General features: G+C 45.1%; 1 pseudogene; it reads left to right on the top strand.

The window, feature by feature from the left end:
- Window positions 1–9,491: 9,491 nt before the first annotated feature.
- Window positions 9,492–10,031, top strand: LOC103225452 (eukaryotic translation initiation factor 4E type 3 pseudogene; annotated as a pseudogene).
- Window positions 10,032–15,829: the final 5,798 nt, after the last annotated feature.

Here is a 15,829-nt window from a genome sequence, read left to right as displayed (position 1 = left end):
AAGAAAGCAAGGAGAGGAGGGGAAGGGAGGGAAGGGGAGGAGGAGAAGAGAAGGTAAGGGAAGAAAAGGGAAGGGAAGGGGAGGGGTGAGGGGAGGAGAGGGGAAGGAGGAAGGAAGGAAGAAAGGAAGGAAAGAAAGTGAAAAGAAAACAAGAAACAAGGAGTTAACACATCAGATAATCTTCAAAGTTGCAAATGATGGTGCAGATCTTAGCAACAGCCATCTCAGCATCTTGCTGGGGATCAAAGCCTTAGTAGGAGCACATTAAAAAATGGAAAGGAAACAGGAAACAGAGACAGAGAGAGGGGATTTCACTGTGAGCAGCTAAAAGAGGTGGAGGCTGGAGGGAGATTGAGGTCAAGGGAACCATCTTTAGTCGGTCTCTCGTCCCTGTTCCAGCACATGGTCTATTAAACACTAGAAAAGGCAGGCACCATGGGAGAAGCTGCAGGCACAGTGGAGCACGTGACTGTCACCTCCTCAGGCCGAAAGGCCTTCTTCATTCTTCCTACCTAAAGTGGAACCCCTGTGCTAGTCCCTGTAATCCCTAAGATGCTCTTCCCAGCATCCTCCTTCACGAGTCCTGGAACAAGACCACATACCTTTGACCATCTTATCTATAGGGTATTTTCTCATTCATAGTTATAGGGAAAGAGAGTTGACAGAACCTCTGAGCCATCGTTCAAGCTGCTCCCTCTTCTTGGCATGCTCTTCTCTGCTCAACTCCTGCCAAACGACTCATCCTTCAAGATCCAGTTTAGGTTTATGAAGTTGGAGAGGCCTCTCTGGGGAGACTGACTCTGAATTACTTGTTACCTCCTTCATTTGTAATTGAAGTCATGACTTGGCCTTAAAGGAAAAAACCCGAGTGCCCAAAGAACAACCTATGGGGGCCCTGACCCAGCCTGGGTGGTCAGAGAAGGCCTCCTGAGGAGCTGACATTTGACGTGAGCCCTGAAGGAAAGTGTTTCAGGGAAGAGCCTCCCCGGCTCCAGGAACAGGAAGCGCAAGGGCCCTGAGGCAGCAAGGCTTTCAGCGCCGGCGTATCTGGAGAAGTGATCTGGATAGTGATGGTTTGGGAGCCACAGCTTGTGCAGGGACTTTTGAAAGAAATGGGGTGTGGAACGTCGAGGGAAGAAGACTGGGGGAGGGCGCAGGGGTCCGGATGAGGGAGCCCTGTCCCCGCACCGCAGTCTGCACGGTCTCAAAGCCAACACCCGGCAGAAAGCCTAGCTCCTTTCCGCAGCTCACACCCTCCATCCCTGAGCGGCCCTGGGGTCCAGTAGGGGGCGCACCCACACTATCTGGGTGAATGTGGTTTACAAAGACCAATGGGGAGGAAGTGACCGGGGACCGCTCAGCCGGGCGGGAGTGAGTAGAAAGAAGAGAAGAGGGACCAGGCCTTTCTCTCAGGGAGGCGAGGGCACAACAGGCCTGCTGTGTACGGGTCTTGGTCCTATTCATTGGCACCCTCTGGACCCTTTTCAATCTCCTCATTCTCCATTCCAGGGGAGATTCTCATCCATGGATGGGCTTCAATGCGGGCAGAACCTGGTCCGTGTAGACACCCATCTTTGAATCCTTGCTGGCAGGAGGGGCCCCTAACAGATCGCTGTTCCTCATCCTGGGATGAGCCCCTACCCAGGGGTCCTCTTAAAGTTCGTCTCTCCCACTCACTGTTCTCCCCCCAGCAAGTCCCTGAGCATGGAGGCTGGGAAAGGAGGGCATGTCATGTCCTGGGCCCTACAAGGGCGTGGCCTGCCTGCCTGTCCCCACAGCTGGTGTGGCAAAGGGACTCTCTGCACACATCCCCAACCCATGCCCCACAACCTCACCCCACACGGAGTAGGAAGCCCCTGTCTTTAAAGGACAAGGGCTTGGCCTGGCACGGTGGCTCATGCCTGTAATCCCAGCACTTTGGGAGGCCAAGGTGGGGGAATCACCTGAGGTCAGGAGTTCGAGACCAGCCTGGCCAACACGGTGAAACCCCGTCTCTTTTAAAAATACAAAAATTAGCCGGGTGTGGTAGTGCACGACTGTAATCCCAGCTACTTGGGAGGCTGAGGCAGGAGAACTGCTTGAACCCAGGAGGCAGAGGTTGTAGTGAGACAAGATTGTGCTACTGCCCTCCGGGTTGGGGGACGGAGTGAGACTCTGTCTCAAAAAATAATAATGATAATAATAAAGGATAAGGGCTTGCTCCAGGAGTGGCCCAGTTTCTTTCTTTCTTTCTTTCTTTTTTTTCTGAGACGGAGTTTCGCTCTGTCACCCAGGCTGGAGTGCAATGGCGCAATCTCGGCTCACTGCAAGCTCCGCCTCTCAGGTTCGCCATTCTCCTGCCTCAGCCTCCCAAGTAGCTGGGACTACAGGCACCCAGGAGTGGCCCAGTTTCTACTGAGTTGCTCATGCTTAGGAGGAAAGTGCAGCTGCCTATTTTTGTCTTATGTTTTGGGGTCCCTAAAGGAGACCCCAAATAAAGATATATTTTCTGGTTGATACGGTTTGGCTGTGTCCCCACCCAAATCTTATCTTGAATTGTAGCTCCCATAATTCCCACGTGTTGTAGGAGGGCCCCGGTTGGAGATTATTGAATCATGGGGGTGGTTCTCCCCGTACTGTTCTCGTGGTAGTGAATATGTCTCCTGAGAGCTGATGGTTTTATAAGGGGAAACCCCTTTCACTTGGTTCTTATTCTCTCTCTTGCCTGTTGCCATGTAAAACGTGCCTTTCACCTTCTGCCATGATTGTGAGGTCTCCCCAGCCACGTGGAACTGTGAGTTCATTAAACCTCTTTTTCTTTATACATTATCCAGTTTTGGGTATGTCTTTATCAGCAGCGTGAAAATGGACTAATACACTGTTGAACCTTCCGTGCTCTCCCTTATTGGTAGTTAGGGTCACAGAATCTAGAGTCAAATCTTGCCACTCTCTTGCTTTCTGAGGGAACATGTGCAAGAGATTTCACCTCTCAGAACCTTGGTTTCTTCATCTATGCGATGAGCAGCACACCTACCTTGCAAGGTGGCTGCGAGGTGGCAGACGTGTCACAGTGCCCAGCTCATGGGCACACGGTGGGCACTTGTATGAGACTCTGTTGTTCCCCCTCTCATAGCTTCCCAATTCAGGCAATCACTTGGGATGTCTTTTCCCTGGGACTTGTCATAGCCTGGGACTCTCCCCAGCATCCTCCTCTGCAGGTTCCAGAACAAGACCACATACTTTTGACATTTTAAAGATTCCATCATTAATATCTATGGGGAAATAGGGTGGGCAGTGCCTTAAGCCATTGTTCAAGCTGTTCCCTCTTCTTACCATGCCCTTCCCTACTCAACTCCTGCGGAACTAGTCATCCTTCAGGATCCAGCTGCAATTGCACCTCCTCTCTGGGGCTTTTCCTGCTGCCCCCTCCCCAGGCAGATAGAATCCTCCTCCTCTTTCTCTCCTGTCTCCTCCTTGTAGCCATGACCTATGAGGGGAGGGGCACTGAAGAGACAACTCCTGGCTCAAGTTGGTCTGAAGTGCACAGACGGTAACCACAGGGGGTGCACTTTTGTCTTCTGCTTCCCTGTGGCCTCCTCCAGAGGCCGGACTTTACTCCCTCCAGGGACCCCTGGGAGGGAATAGGATCCACAGACTCTCAAGGCTGGAGTTCATACCTTTAGACTCCCATGAGCCATTTTAACAATAAATCTGCAAGTGATTGATGATACCCAGGGCAGGCCACACTGCAGAGAGTTCCAGAAGAAATTGTCAGTGACCCCCCCCAACCCCCGTTCTCCCTCCATTACCAGCTCTGCCCTACTCCTCTGTGCCTGAACTCTGAGAAGGGGAGGGACTAACTTAGAAGCTTTGAGTCTGGGGGATGTTTGAAGCAGGGGGGCTGGGCCCTGGGGCTAGGAACAAGTGGATGGGACAGGAAGACATGGCTTAGTCAAGCAGGTAACCAAAATCCTAAGGTTCATAATTATCGTAATATCATCATCACCACCAACAACCATAATAGTAGCTAACCCTTGTGCTAAGCACCCCACATGCTTGATCTCCTGTAACCTTCAAAACAACCCTGCAAAAGAGGTGCTGTGAGGTCACCCCCACTTTGCAGATGAGAAAAATGAGGCTCAGAGGGAAGTTAGGTAATGTCCAAGACCATGCAGTCGTGCAGCCAGTCCACGGGTCCCCATGTGCTTTTTTATGAGGCAGAGTTTCACTTTTATTCCCCAGGCTGGAGTGCAATGGCACAATCTCGGCTCACTGTAACCTCCACCTCCCGTTTTCAAGCAATTCTCTTGCCTCAGCCTCCCAAGTAGCTGGGATTACAAGCATACGCCACTATGCCCAGCTAATTTTTTGTACTTAGTAGAGACGGTTTTTCACCATGTTGGTCCAGCTGTTCTTGAACTCCTGACCTCAGGTGATTCATCCACCTTGGCCTCCCAAAATGCTGGGATTATAGGTGTGAGCCACTGTGCCTGGCCCCATGTGCTTTAACAATGAACACTTTTTTCATGACCGGGCGTGGTGGCTCACGCCTGTAATCCCAGCACTTTGGGAGGCCGAGGTGGGCAGATCACCTGAGGTCAGGAGTTTGAGACCAGCCTGACCAACATAGAGAAACTCTGTCTCTACTAAAAATGCAAAATCATTCGGGCCTGGTGGCGCATGCCTGTAATTGCAGCTAATCGGGAGGCTGAGGCAGGAGAATCACTTGAACCTAGGTGGCGGAGGTTGTGGTGAGCTGAGATCATGCCGCTGCACTCCAGCCTGGGCTTGAAATTCCATCTCAAAAAAAAAACCCAAAAAACAAGAAAACACGTTTTTCAAATAAAATTAAAATTATAGGTAATCCCAATATATAAAACAGAAAAGAGCAAGATGTTATTAATGCACATGTCTTTTTGGTTAAATTTTATAAACTTATTTATTCTAAAGTCAGTCATGGAGAATAATGAGGCTGAGCGCTTTTTTGTTTTTATTTGAAGTTGGAGGTCACAGAGGTTACTTCAATGTTACTGCCACTTCAAGCATCCATTTGATGCCTGTGTTTTGTATAAATGGCTGGTATCAAGCAAATCCTCATTCTCACAGAAAAGCATCTACTAAGGTTATTTGTGAACAGTTTGCTTGCTATTTGAGGATATTCTCTATTTTTTCTGATTCAGAAATTTAAAAGAAGTTGTCTAAGTCTGTTTTGTATTGCTATAACAAAACATCACAGACTAGATAATTTATAAAGAAAAGAGGCTGGGCATGGTGGCTCACACCTGTAGTCCTAGCACTTCGGGAGGCAGAAGCCAAAGGATGTCTTGAAGCCAGGAGTTCGAGACCAGCTTAGGTAACATAGATGCAGCCTATTAAAAAAAGAAAAAGAAAAATAACCAGGCATAGTAGCACATGCTGTAATCCCAGCTACTCTGGAGGCTGAGGTGGAAGGATCACTCAAGCCCAGGCGTTCGAGGCTGCAGTGAGCCCCGTGATTGCACCACTGCACTCCAGCCTGGATGACAGAGCAAGACCCCATATCTTAAAAAAAAAAGAAAAGAAAAGAAGCAGCAGCAGCTTAACAGCTATCATTATCAAAGGAGATAGCCTCAGTCTCATGTGAAGCTTCCATATATCATGTGAGTGAGTCTCATTGGCAAGAACTACATCTCTTCCAGACCCTAGCAGCAAGGGAGTCCAGAAAGGGTAGTTGATAGTCATTTAGCCTCTGCAATAGAGGTCAGACCATAGGAGGGGTCAGAATGAAGGTCAGGTGCCAATGGACAGTATCTAGCCCATTAGTGCTAGAAACATACCTTAAAATGTAATGGCCAACACTTGCTTGGTGTTTAATTAAGCATATGTAATATATACTTGCTTGTATAGTTTTGAAAAACAGATTTTTTTTTTTTTTTTTTTTTTTGAGACGGAAGTTGCTCTGTCACCCAGGCTGGAATACAGTGGTGCAATTTCGGCTTACTGCAACCTCTGCCTCTCAGGTTCAAGCAATTCTCCTGTCTCAGCCTCCCGAGTAGCTGGGATTACAGGCGCACACCACCACACCCAGCTAATTTTGTATTTTTAGTAGAGACGGGGTTTCACCATGTTGGCCAGGCTGGTCGTGACCTCCTTACCTCAAATGATCTACCTGCCTCAGCCTCCCAAAGTGCTGGGATTATAGGCGTGAGTCACTGCGCCCGGCCAGAAGCAGAAATTTGAGGTCCTGGATTCCAGACAAAAAAAGAGAGAGTGCTTCTCAATAGCATATTTAAAATAAGATAAGAGGCACCAGGCTTGCTCCAGGATATAAGGCCCTTGCTGTGGCTGTCCCTTCTGCTGGGAGCACCCTTCCCTAGATATCTGCTCGGCTCACCCCCTCACCTGCTTCAAGTGTTTTCTTCTCAATGAGGCCCACACTGACTACTTGACTGAATACCGTGATCTGCTCCTCTCCCACAGCATTATCTGTCCCCCAACCCTGCCTACTTATCCCTTTTTTCCATGGAACTTATCACCTCCTTACACACTCTATAACGTACGTATTTATTATGTTCATTTTTATGACCTTTCTCCCCTGTTAGAAAGTAAGCTTGGCTGGGTGCAGTAGCTCACGCCTGTAATCCCAGCACTTTGGGAGGCCGAGGCAGGTGGATCACTCGAGGTCAGGAGTTCAAGACCAGCCTGGCCAACATGCTGAAACCCCATCTCTACAAAAATACAAAAATTAGCCAGGTGTAGTGGCATGTGCCTGTAATCCCAGTTACTTGGGAGGCTGAGGCAGGAGAATAGCTTGAACCCAGGAGGTGGAGGCTGCAGTGAGCTAAGATCTCGATACTACACTCCAGGCTAGGTGACAGAGTGAGACTCCTTCTCAAAAATTAAAAAAAAAAAAAAAAAGATGGTAAGCTTGATGGCAGGAATGTTTGCCTGCTTTGATCACCGATGCATCCTAAAAGCATACAACAGTGTTTGGCACAGAGTAGTTACTCAATAAATATGTGTTGAATTGTTGAATGTATACACAGAAAAGGCAGTAGAAATTTGATTCCAAGGTCTTTGGAAAAGTAACTGAACCATGCCCCATTAAATAAGCATTGGCTTTCCAGTTTGCTAATATCCTTACATGATACCTATGGATATATGTTGTTCTTCAGCACACTTTTATTTATTTATTTACTTATTTTTTGAGACAAAGTCTCACTCTGTCACCCAGGCTGGAGTGCAGTGACACAATCAAGGCTCACTGCAGCCTCGGCCTCTCAGGTTCAAGTGATCCTCCTGCCTCAGCCTCCTGAGTAGCTGGGACTTCAGGTGCACACCACCACACCAGCTAGTTTTTAAATTTTTTGTAGAGACAGGGTCTCCCTGTGTTGCCCAGGCCAGTCTTGAACTCTTGCACTCAAGTGATTCTCCTGCCTTGGCCTCCCAGAGTGCTAGGATTATAGGCACGAGCCACCATGCCTGAACAGCACAATTTTTTAAAGAGGTAAAAATGTGAGTTAGGAATGATACACTTCCAGTTCTTGACAATATCACAACCAGCAAGGTTGCTGCCTCCCTCCCTCTCTCCCTCCCTCCTCAGCCCTTTCCCTGGGAGGACCACAGAAAACCTATTTGGTAGTAGAGTGGCAGTGGCCAGAGGAAGTGAGAATATGCTAAGGTGCTGTCTTGTTGAGAAGGAAATTATGTATGTCGATAAACTTCAGAAATTGACAGGGGAAATTAACATAAATACAAACAATAATTATGGCTAACCATTAAAGAAAGAAAAAGAAAAGGAATAATTTTCAAATGAGTAGAAGGAAAAGTGTCAATGTAATAAAAGGCAGAAAAAGAGGGGGTGAGGGAGAAACAAAAATAAAATATAGTGATTGGTCAGGGTTCCACTGCAGACAACAGTGTCCACCCAGCTGGCCTAACCAGAATGGGTTGACGAGGGTGGTCGGGTTGGTTTCAGACACGTTGGAAGGGTTGAGAGGCCAACTCTAGGCTGAACTTCCAGGAATAACCCCTGAATCTCACTGTAAAATGAGCCTAGCTGGAGAGCTTCTGCCACTGCTGCTGACTCAAGACCCTCGCTACCCATGTTGCAGTACAGGAGGCTCCAAGTCACGAAGCTGCTGACACCTGCTTAGCACCCGGAAGCCAGGAGTTGATCTGGAACTAGGGCCTCTGCTGCAGCCGCCTCAGAAGAACCGAAATGCTTCCACCACGATGCAACCAGAAGAGCTGTGTGGCCACTTCCTCTCAGTGCCTTCCCTTTCTGGTTTGTTTGCATTTTCCTGGCAGAAGCCAGGTGACATGTGGAAATCCCAGCTGCATGAGAGTCTGGAAATGTCCTCTCTAACCATCCAGGCTCTAAAGTTCAAGAAGTCATGATGGAAAGAAAGAGGTTTGGAGAGGGGCTGAGTGGGGTCATCTTCGGACCTTGCCACAGTCCATTCACTCTTGGTTACTCAACTTCCATTTCCAACCTGCATTCCCTTCTTAAACTTCCATGAGACAACCACAACATGTTACCACCCACAGTAATGCAAACGCACCTCAATCAAACAAGAAACACTCGTATTCTTTGCTCAGACAGGGACATCCAAAGCCCCAGCAGTTACTGCTTCCATCTCCCACTGCCGGGAACTTGGGTGATGTTCACTTCTTCTCTGGTTTAGTCACAATCCCATCTTGTTATCCTATAATCTATACATTAAATTGTAAACTTTACTACCAACAAATCACATTATTCAAAATGGTAGAGGAAGAAAGGGAATAATTATAACCGTCAATAAATATATGCATGACAGGCCAGGCATGATGACTCATGCCTATAATCCCAGCAATTTGGGAGGCCGAGGCAGGTGGACCACTTGAGGCCAGGAGTTCAAGACCAGCCTGGCCAACATGGCGAAACCTCATCTCTACTAAAAATGCAAAAATTACGCGGGCGTGGTGGCAAATCCCTGTAATCCCAGCTACTCAGGAGGCTGAGGCACAAGAATCACTTGAATGAGGGAGGCAGAGGTTGCAGTGGGCCAAGATCACACCAGTGCACTACAGGCTGGGCAACAAAGCAAGACTCTGTCTCAAAAAATAAAAAAATTTTAAAAAATAAGTACATGCAATATAATATCACAAATATTTTAACTATTCTGATAGCTATTTCAATACAATTGTTTTGCCTTATAATTATGTGCATTTAAAACTGTTATTTTGGCCGGGTGCGGTGGCTCATGCCTGTAATCCTAGTACCTTGGGAGGTGAGGCAGGCAGATCACAAGGTCAGGAGTTCGAGAACAGCTTGATCAATATGGTGAAACACTGTCTCTACTAAAAATACAAAAATTAGCCGGGCACGGTGTCAGGCGCCTGTAATCTCAGCTACTTGGGAGGCTGAGGCAGGAGAATCACTTGAACTCAGGAGGCAGAGGTTGCAGTGAGCCGAGATTACACCATTGCACTCCAGCCTGGGCAAAAGAGTGAGACTCCGTCTTAAAAAAAAAAAAAAAAAAAAAAAAAAAAAGACGGCCGCCGCCCCCGAGCCGCCTCTGGGCCTGCAGCAGCTGTCGGTGCTGCACCCCAAACCAGGCGCGGTCCCGCTGCACTCGCCCTGGACCTTCTGGCTCGACAGATCCCTCCCTGGTGCCACAGCAGCTGAGTGCGCATGAAATCTGAAGAAAATCTACACAGTACAGACAGTACAGATATTCTGGAGTGTATACAATAATATCCCTCCTGTGACTAGCCTGCCTTTGAGATGCAGTTATCATTTAATGAGAGGAGAGAGGCGACCACTTTGGAAAGAGGAGAGTAACGCAAAGGGCTGCGTATGGAAGATGAAAGTCCCCAAGGACAGCACGTCCACAGTTTGGAAAGAGTTGCCGTTAGCAACCATCGAGAAACAGTTCACAGACTGTGCTGCAGCAGATGACGAAGTAATAGGAGTTAGTGTCAGTGTTCGGGACCGAGAAGACGTCGTCCAAGTCTGGAATGTAAATGCCTCTTTAGTGGGTGAAGCGACTGTTTTAGAAAAGATCTATGAACTTCTGCCCCACATAACTTTTTTTTTTTTTTTTTTTTTTTTTTTTTTTTTTTTTGAGATGGAATCTCGCTCTGTCGCCCAGGCTGGAGTGCAGTGGCCGGATCTCAGCTCACTGCAAGCTCCGCCTCCCGGGTTTACGCCATTCTCCTGCCTCAGCCTCCCAAGTAGTTGGGACTACAGGCGCCCGCCACCTCGCCCGGCTAGTTTTTGTATTTTTTAGTAGAGACAGGGTTTCATCGTGTTAGCCAGGATGGTCTTGATCTCCTGACCTCGTGATCCGCCCGTCTCGGCCTCCGAAAGTGCTGGGCCCACATAACTTTTAAAGCAGTATTTTATAAACCCCATGAAGAGCATCATGCTTTTGAAGGTGGACGTGGAAAACACTAATTGCACTCTGTAAAGAATTCTTTGTCCTTTGCTGATGGGTTTTGGAATCGGTCTTACAAGGAGGGGGAGTGAAGAGAAGACTTGCAGAAGCCGATGCTGGTCAATTTAGAGTGGGTTTCTGTCCTTGCAGATGGGCAATTAGGACTCAAAGTGGCAGGTGGGGTTGGGGGAGATTGTGTAGGTTTCTACTGTCACATTACTTGCTTTTTTAAAAACAAAAAAATAAAAAATAAAAACCTTTTTTTTTTTTGGCTTTCTAAATTCTCTGTTCTTTTCACTCTGAATTTTTTTTGTGTGTGCCCTTTAAAATTCCTTATTCAGCCTAATTATTGTTTTCTACACTCCCCTTTCATTGAGGCATGAGAAATCGGTTTCCCTTTAAGTAGTTCTGCTGTACCTAGTTAATGAGAAAATGCATAATCGTGACAATACTGCTTTTGAATACCACACTGTACAAGGAGGAATACTAGCTTGGAGAAACCTGTCTTCTGATTATTTGTTGTGACATATTCCTATATACTGTGAGCTGGGCATTGTTTTTTTCTGTCCCAGGGAAAAGAAAAACCATACTTAATCTGATTTTACACTGATTGCACTCAAATCTTTAATTTTCCTTTTTAAAACTTTTTTTTAGCGATAAAAGGAAAATAATAGTTGGATAAAAGGGAAATAATAGTTGGATTGCCTAACATGAAAACTATAATCACAATTTAGTATCAGGATATTAATCAAGCTCTAAGTCTTTGGACCCTTTGTAAAAACATTTCTAATCAGAATTTTAATTTGGCCTTTTCAACCAAAGGCTTAGAGTAGTAGCAAGGGATTTCTCCCAATAGGAAACCTGATGTTTATGATTTAAAGAGAAGGTGATATTTTAATTGTTTGGATTAAGCTCCTTGCAAAGTTCGGGTGTGTTTATCCACTCAGGGCTTTCCCAGTCAACGCTAACACATTTTGTTAAATGATCGCTTTCCCTGCTCACGTTGTGTGTCATTTCTCATCATCAGTAGTCCTCCAGCCTGGGCAGCTGTCCCCACCCTTTTTCATGTAGGTGCAGGAAGTTACGTCTCATTTCCAGGATGCATGTGAACATTTACAAAGTTGAACTTTGAGTGCATTCTGCTCATATTAGTTATTGGGATTGTTGATATACATTGTATTATGCTACCAAAGAAATAATTGGTTTTATTAGAAGGAAATGGTCATCCTCTGGACCATGGAGACTTGCTCAGAATACGCCGATTTCCCTCTCCTGACTTTGCCAAGCCTTTTGCTGCTTTTGCCTGATAAAGGGCAAGGCCATTCGGAGACACTTCCCCTAGTTGGCTTGTTTTTGGAGTCACGGGAGCTAGTGTCTGCTCACACATTTTTCAAAAGGGCGGTGCGCTCAGAACTTCACTGTACCTGGGATTTTTAATTCCTCTTGCAGTGTTGACCAGCAGAGAGACTCAAGGCTACTTTAAGCCTTCACTATGTGCTTGTAGATAAAAATCTCCATTCAAACATTTTAAAGGACTTTGAACATTATCTGTTTATAGACGTCATGCCCTTCACTTGGTTAGTAACCACCTCAGCCAGAATACTTATCGTCATAGGTTTTTTAAAATGCTTTTTTTTCCCCCTAAACTTGAGTTTCCTTAGTGATTTCAAAATGAAGTATGAGAATATCAGATCCCATTAGCAAAATCCTGGGACTTGTTTCTCCAAACATTGTGCTAACGTTCAACTTGTTTTAAAATTATGACTCAAGAATTTTAAAAAATTATTCTGGACACGAATTAAAACTCTTTTTTATAATATAAATATTTTTCTGATAGATTAGAAAAAAGGATATCATTGACTTCACTATAATTGTCATATATATGTCCATAAATAAATGGATTTTGAAGTATTTTTATTTTTTGAACTTTATTTAAAGCATGTGTGATGACATGTTCAACTTTTGCATGTATGTAGCCTTTGAAGTAAAAATAAAATAAATAGGAATGTTAAAAAAATAAAATAAAAGACAAAAACAAACAAAAAAACTGTTATTTTGGCTAGGCGCGATGGCTCACACCTGTAATTCCAACACTTTGGGAGGCCAAGGCTGGTGGATCACCTGAGGTCAGGAGTTTGAGACCAGCCTGGCCAACATAGTGAAACCCTGTCTCTACTAAAAATGCAAAAATTACCCGGGCGTGGTGGCATGTGCCTATAATTCCAGCTACTCAGTAGGCTGAGGCAGGAGAATCACCTGAACCCAGGAGGTGGAGGTTACGGTGAGCAGAGATCATGCCTCTGCACTCCAGCCTGGGTGACAGAGTGAGACTCCATCTCAAAAAAGTGAAATAAAATAAAATAAAACCATTATTTTAAAAATAGACTCATAGAGTCAGGTGCTGTGGCTCACTCCTCCCAAAGTGCTGTAATTCCAGCACTTTGAGAGGCCAAGGTGGGCAGATCACAAGATCAGGAGGTCGAGACCAGCCTGGCCAACGTGGTGAAATCCCGGTCTCTACTAAAAATACAAAAATTGGCCAGGCATGGTGTCACGCGCCTGTGGTCCCAGCTATTCAGAAGGCTGAGGCAGGAGAATCACATGAACCAGGCAGGCAGAGGTTGCAGTGAGCCAAGATCATGCCACTGCACTCCATCCAACCTGAGCAACAGAGCAAAAGTCTGTCTCAAAAAAAACCAAAAACAAACAAAAAAACGGGACTCTTAGGCCTCACCAGGTTGCCAACACAGTCTATAGCAAAATATAGGTTAAGAACTCTTAAAGGGATTCCTAAACTATTAACATTAACATCAGAAAGAAAAGGATATAAGATTTTAGTAAAAAGCATGAGAAATAGAGAGGGACATTATATACAAATAAAAGAGACAATCAAGAAGATATAATGTTAACAAATACATATATATATATATGTACCTAACAATATAGCTTCAAAAGATATAAAGCAACAACTGATAGGAATACATGGAAAATATATATAAATGAACAGTTGTAGTTGCAGATTTTAACAAACCTCTTCCAGAAACTGATAGATCAGTTAGATGGAAATAAGGGAGATAATCGTTTTTTGAAGAGCATGGTTAATAAGTTCTAAGGCCTCAAGGGATCCTCCCACCTCCCACCTCAGCCTCCCAAAAAGCTGAGATTACGGGTGTGAGTCATTGCACCCAGCCAATAGTTTAGCTTTTTTTTCTTAAACGAAAACACCAGACTCAGATGGTTTTACAGAAATATACCAAAATGTCAAGGAATGAACTATTCCAGCAAACTCCTCCAGAGGCAAGATAAGATCGTTTTCAAAGGAAATTGAAAAATCGATTCCAAAATTTATATAGAAGAGCAAAAGCCCAACGGGGAGATAAATCTCCAGAAATTAAGACTTATTGTTAAACTGTAATAATAAAGATAGGTATGGTATACGTGTAGGAATGAACAAATTCACCAGTGGAACAGAATGGAGAGTCCAAAATCATTCTCACTCAAATAGAATTTCAAATAGAAATTTGAAACTTAACACAGCTGGCATTGTAGATCTCTGGGGAAAGGAGGGAGTATTCAATTAATAGTGCTGAGATAATTGGATATCCATATGGAAAAAATTAAATTGGATCCCTGCCTTATACCAGAATTAATAAAAATTAATTCCAGATGAATGAAAGACTTAAAAGTGAAAAGTAAAACTTTAAAACTTTTGATAACGGTGGCTCATGCCTCTAATCCCAGCACTTTGGGAGGCCGAGGTGGGTGGATCACCTGAAGTCAGGAGTTTGACACCAGCTTGGCCAATACGGCAAAACCCTGTCTCTACCAAAAATGCAAAAAATCAGCCGGGCATGGTGGCACGTGCCTGTAGTCCCAGCTACTTGGGAGGCTGAGGCAGGAGAATCACCTGAGCCGGAGAGGCAGAGGTTGCAGTGAATTGAGACTGCACCACAGCACTCCAGCCTGGACAACAGAGTAAGTGAGACTTTGTCTCAAAAATAATAATAATAATAGTAATAAATAAATAAAACTTTTCAAAATATATCTTCATTCAGATCTTCTTATGGATACAGGTAAGAGTGTCTCTATTGACCTAGGGCTGGAATCACTGAATCTCAAGGTAAGTGCATACCTAATTTTACTGAGCCCTGCTAAGTTACTCTCCAGAAGGTTGCGCCAGTTGAAAATCCCAGCAGCAGTGCAGGAGGACTCAAGTCTCTCCTCGTCTTTGCCAACCCTTATCATTATCCAACTTTTTTTTTTTTTTTTTTGCCATTCTGATGAGTGTAAAGTGACATCTCACTGTCTTAATTTCATCTCTGTGAATACTTTAAAATGTTGTACAAATACTTCCCTTTCTGTAAATTGCCCATCCATATCTTTTGCCCATCTCCCTATAGAGTTCCTTGTCTTTTTCTTGTTGGTTTGTCATGCGTCCCTTACATAGTCACTATATTAATTACTCACAATCATTTCAGCCATCGAAAAGAGTTTTTGTTTTTTTGTTTTGTTTTGTTTTGTTTGACGGAGTCTCAACTCTGTCACCCAGGTTAGAGTGCGGTGGCTCAGTCATGGCTCACTGCAACCTCAACCTCCCTGGGCTCAAACCATCCTCTCATCTCAGCTTCCTGAGTAGCTGGGACTACTACTCAGTAGAGGTGGGGTTTCGGCATGTTGCCCAGGCTGGTCTGGAACTCCTGGCCTCTAGTGATCCTCCCACCTCGGACTCCCAAAGTGCTGGGATTACAGGTGTAAGCCCCTGAGTCCAGCCGAAAAGATCTTTGTTTCCTGTTTTTTTCAACTTTCTACTGACTTTGTCCATGAAGTCCTTCATCGAATAAAACTCCTTAATTTTTATGTAGCCAAGTTTGAAGCCTTGAAAGTTTGTGGAGAAGTTTTTTCCATCACCATTTCTTCTGTAAAATATCTGTTCAAGTCTTTTGCTTACTTTTCTATTGGGATGTTTGTCTTTTTCTTACTGGTTTTAAGAATTCTTGATATATTGCCAGGGGCGGTAGCTCATGCCTGTAATCCCAGCACTTTGGGAGGCCGAGGTGGGTGGATCATGAGGTCAGGAGATCAAGACCACCCTGGCTAACATGGTGAAACCCCGTCTCTACTAAAAATACAAAAAAATTAGCTGGGCATGGTGGTGGGCACCTGTAGTCCCAGCTACTTGGGAGGCTGAGGCAGGAGACTGGTGAGAATCCAGAAGGTGGAGCTTTCAGGAAGCGGAGATCACGCCACTGCATTCCAGCCTGGGCGACAGAGCAAGACTCTGTCTCAAAAAAAAAAAAAAAAAAAAAAAAAAAAAGGATTTATTGATATATTATGGATCATAATCCTTCCAGGGAGTGTTAACTCCCTGGTATTTCTGGCCTACCCTATGCATGGGCTGAGCAGACTCATATGCCCAGGGAATGTTTAAGGTAAGAAGCAATGGGTATGTT

This window comes from Chlorocebus sabaeus, chromosome 20 (genome assembly GCF_047675955.1).
Source record: "Chlorocebus sabaeus isolate Y175 chromosome 20, mChlSab1.0.hap1, whole genome shotgun sequence".
NCBI lineage: Eukaryota > Metazoa > Chordata > Mammalia > Primates > Cercopithecidae > Chlorocebus > Chlorocebus sabaeus.
Note: the sequence above shows the minus strand (reverse complement) of the source record. Positions and strands in the feature narration are given on the sequence as shown.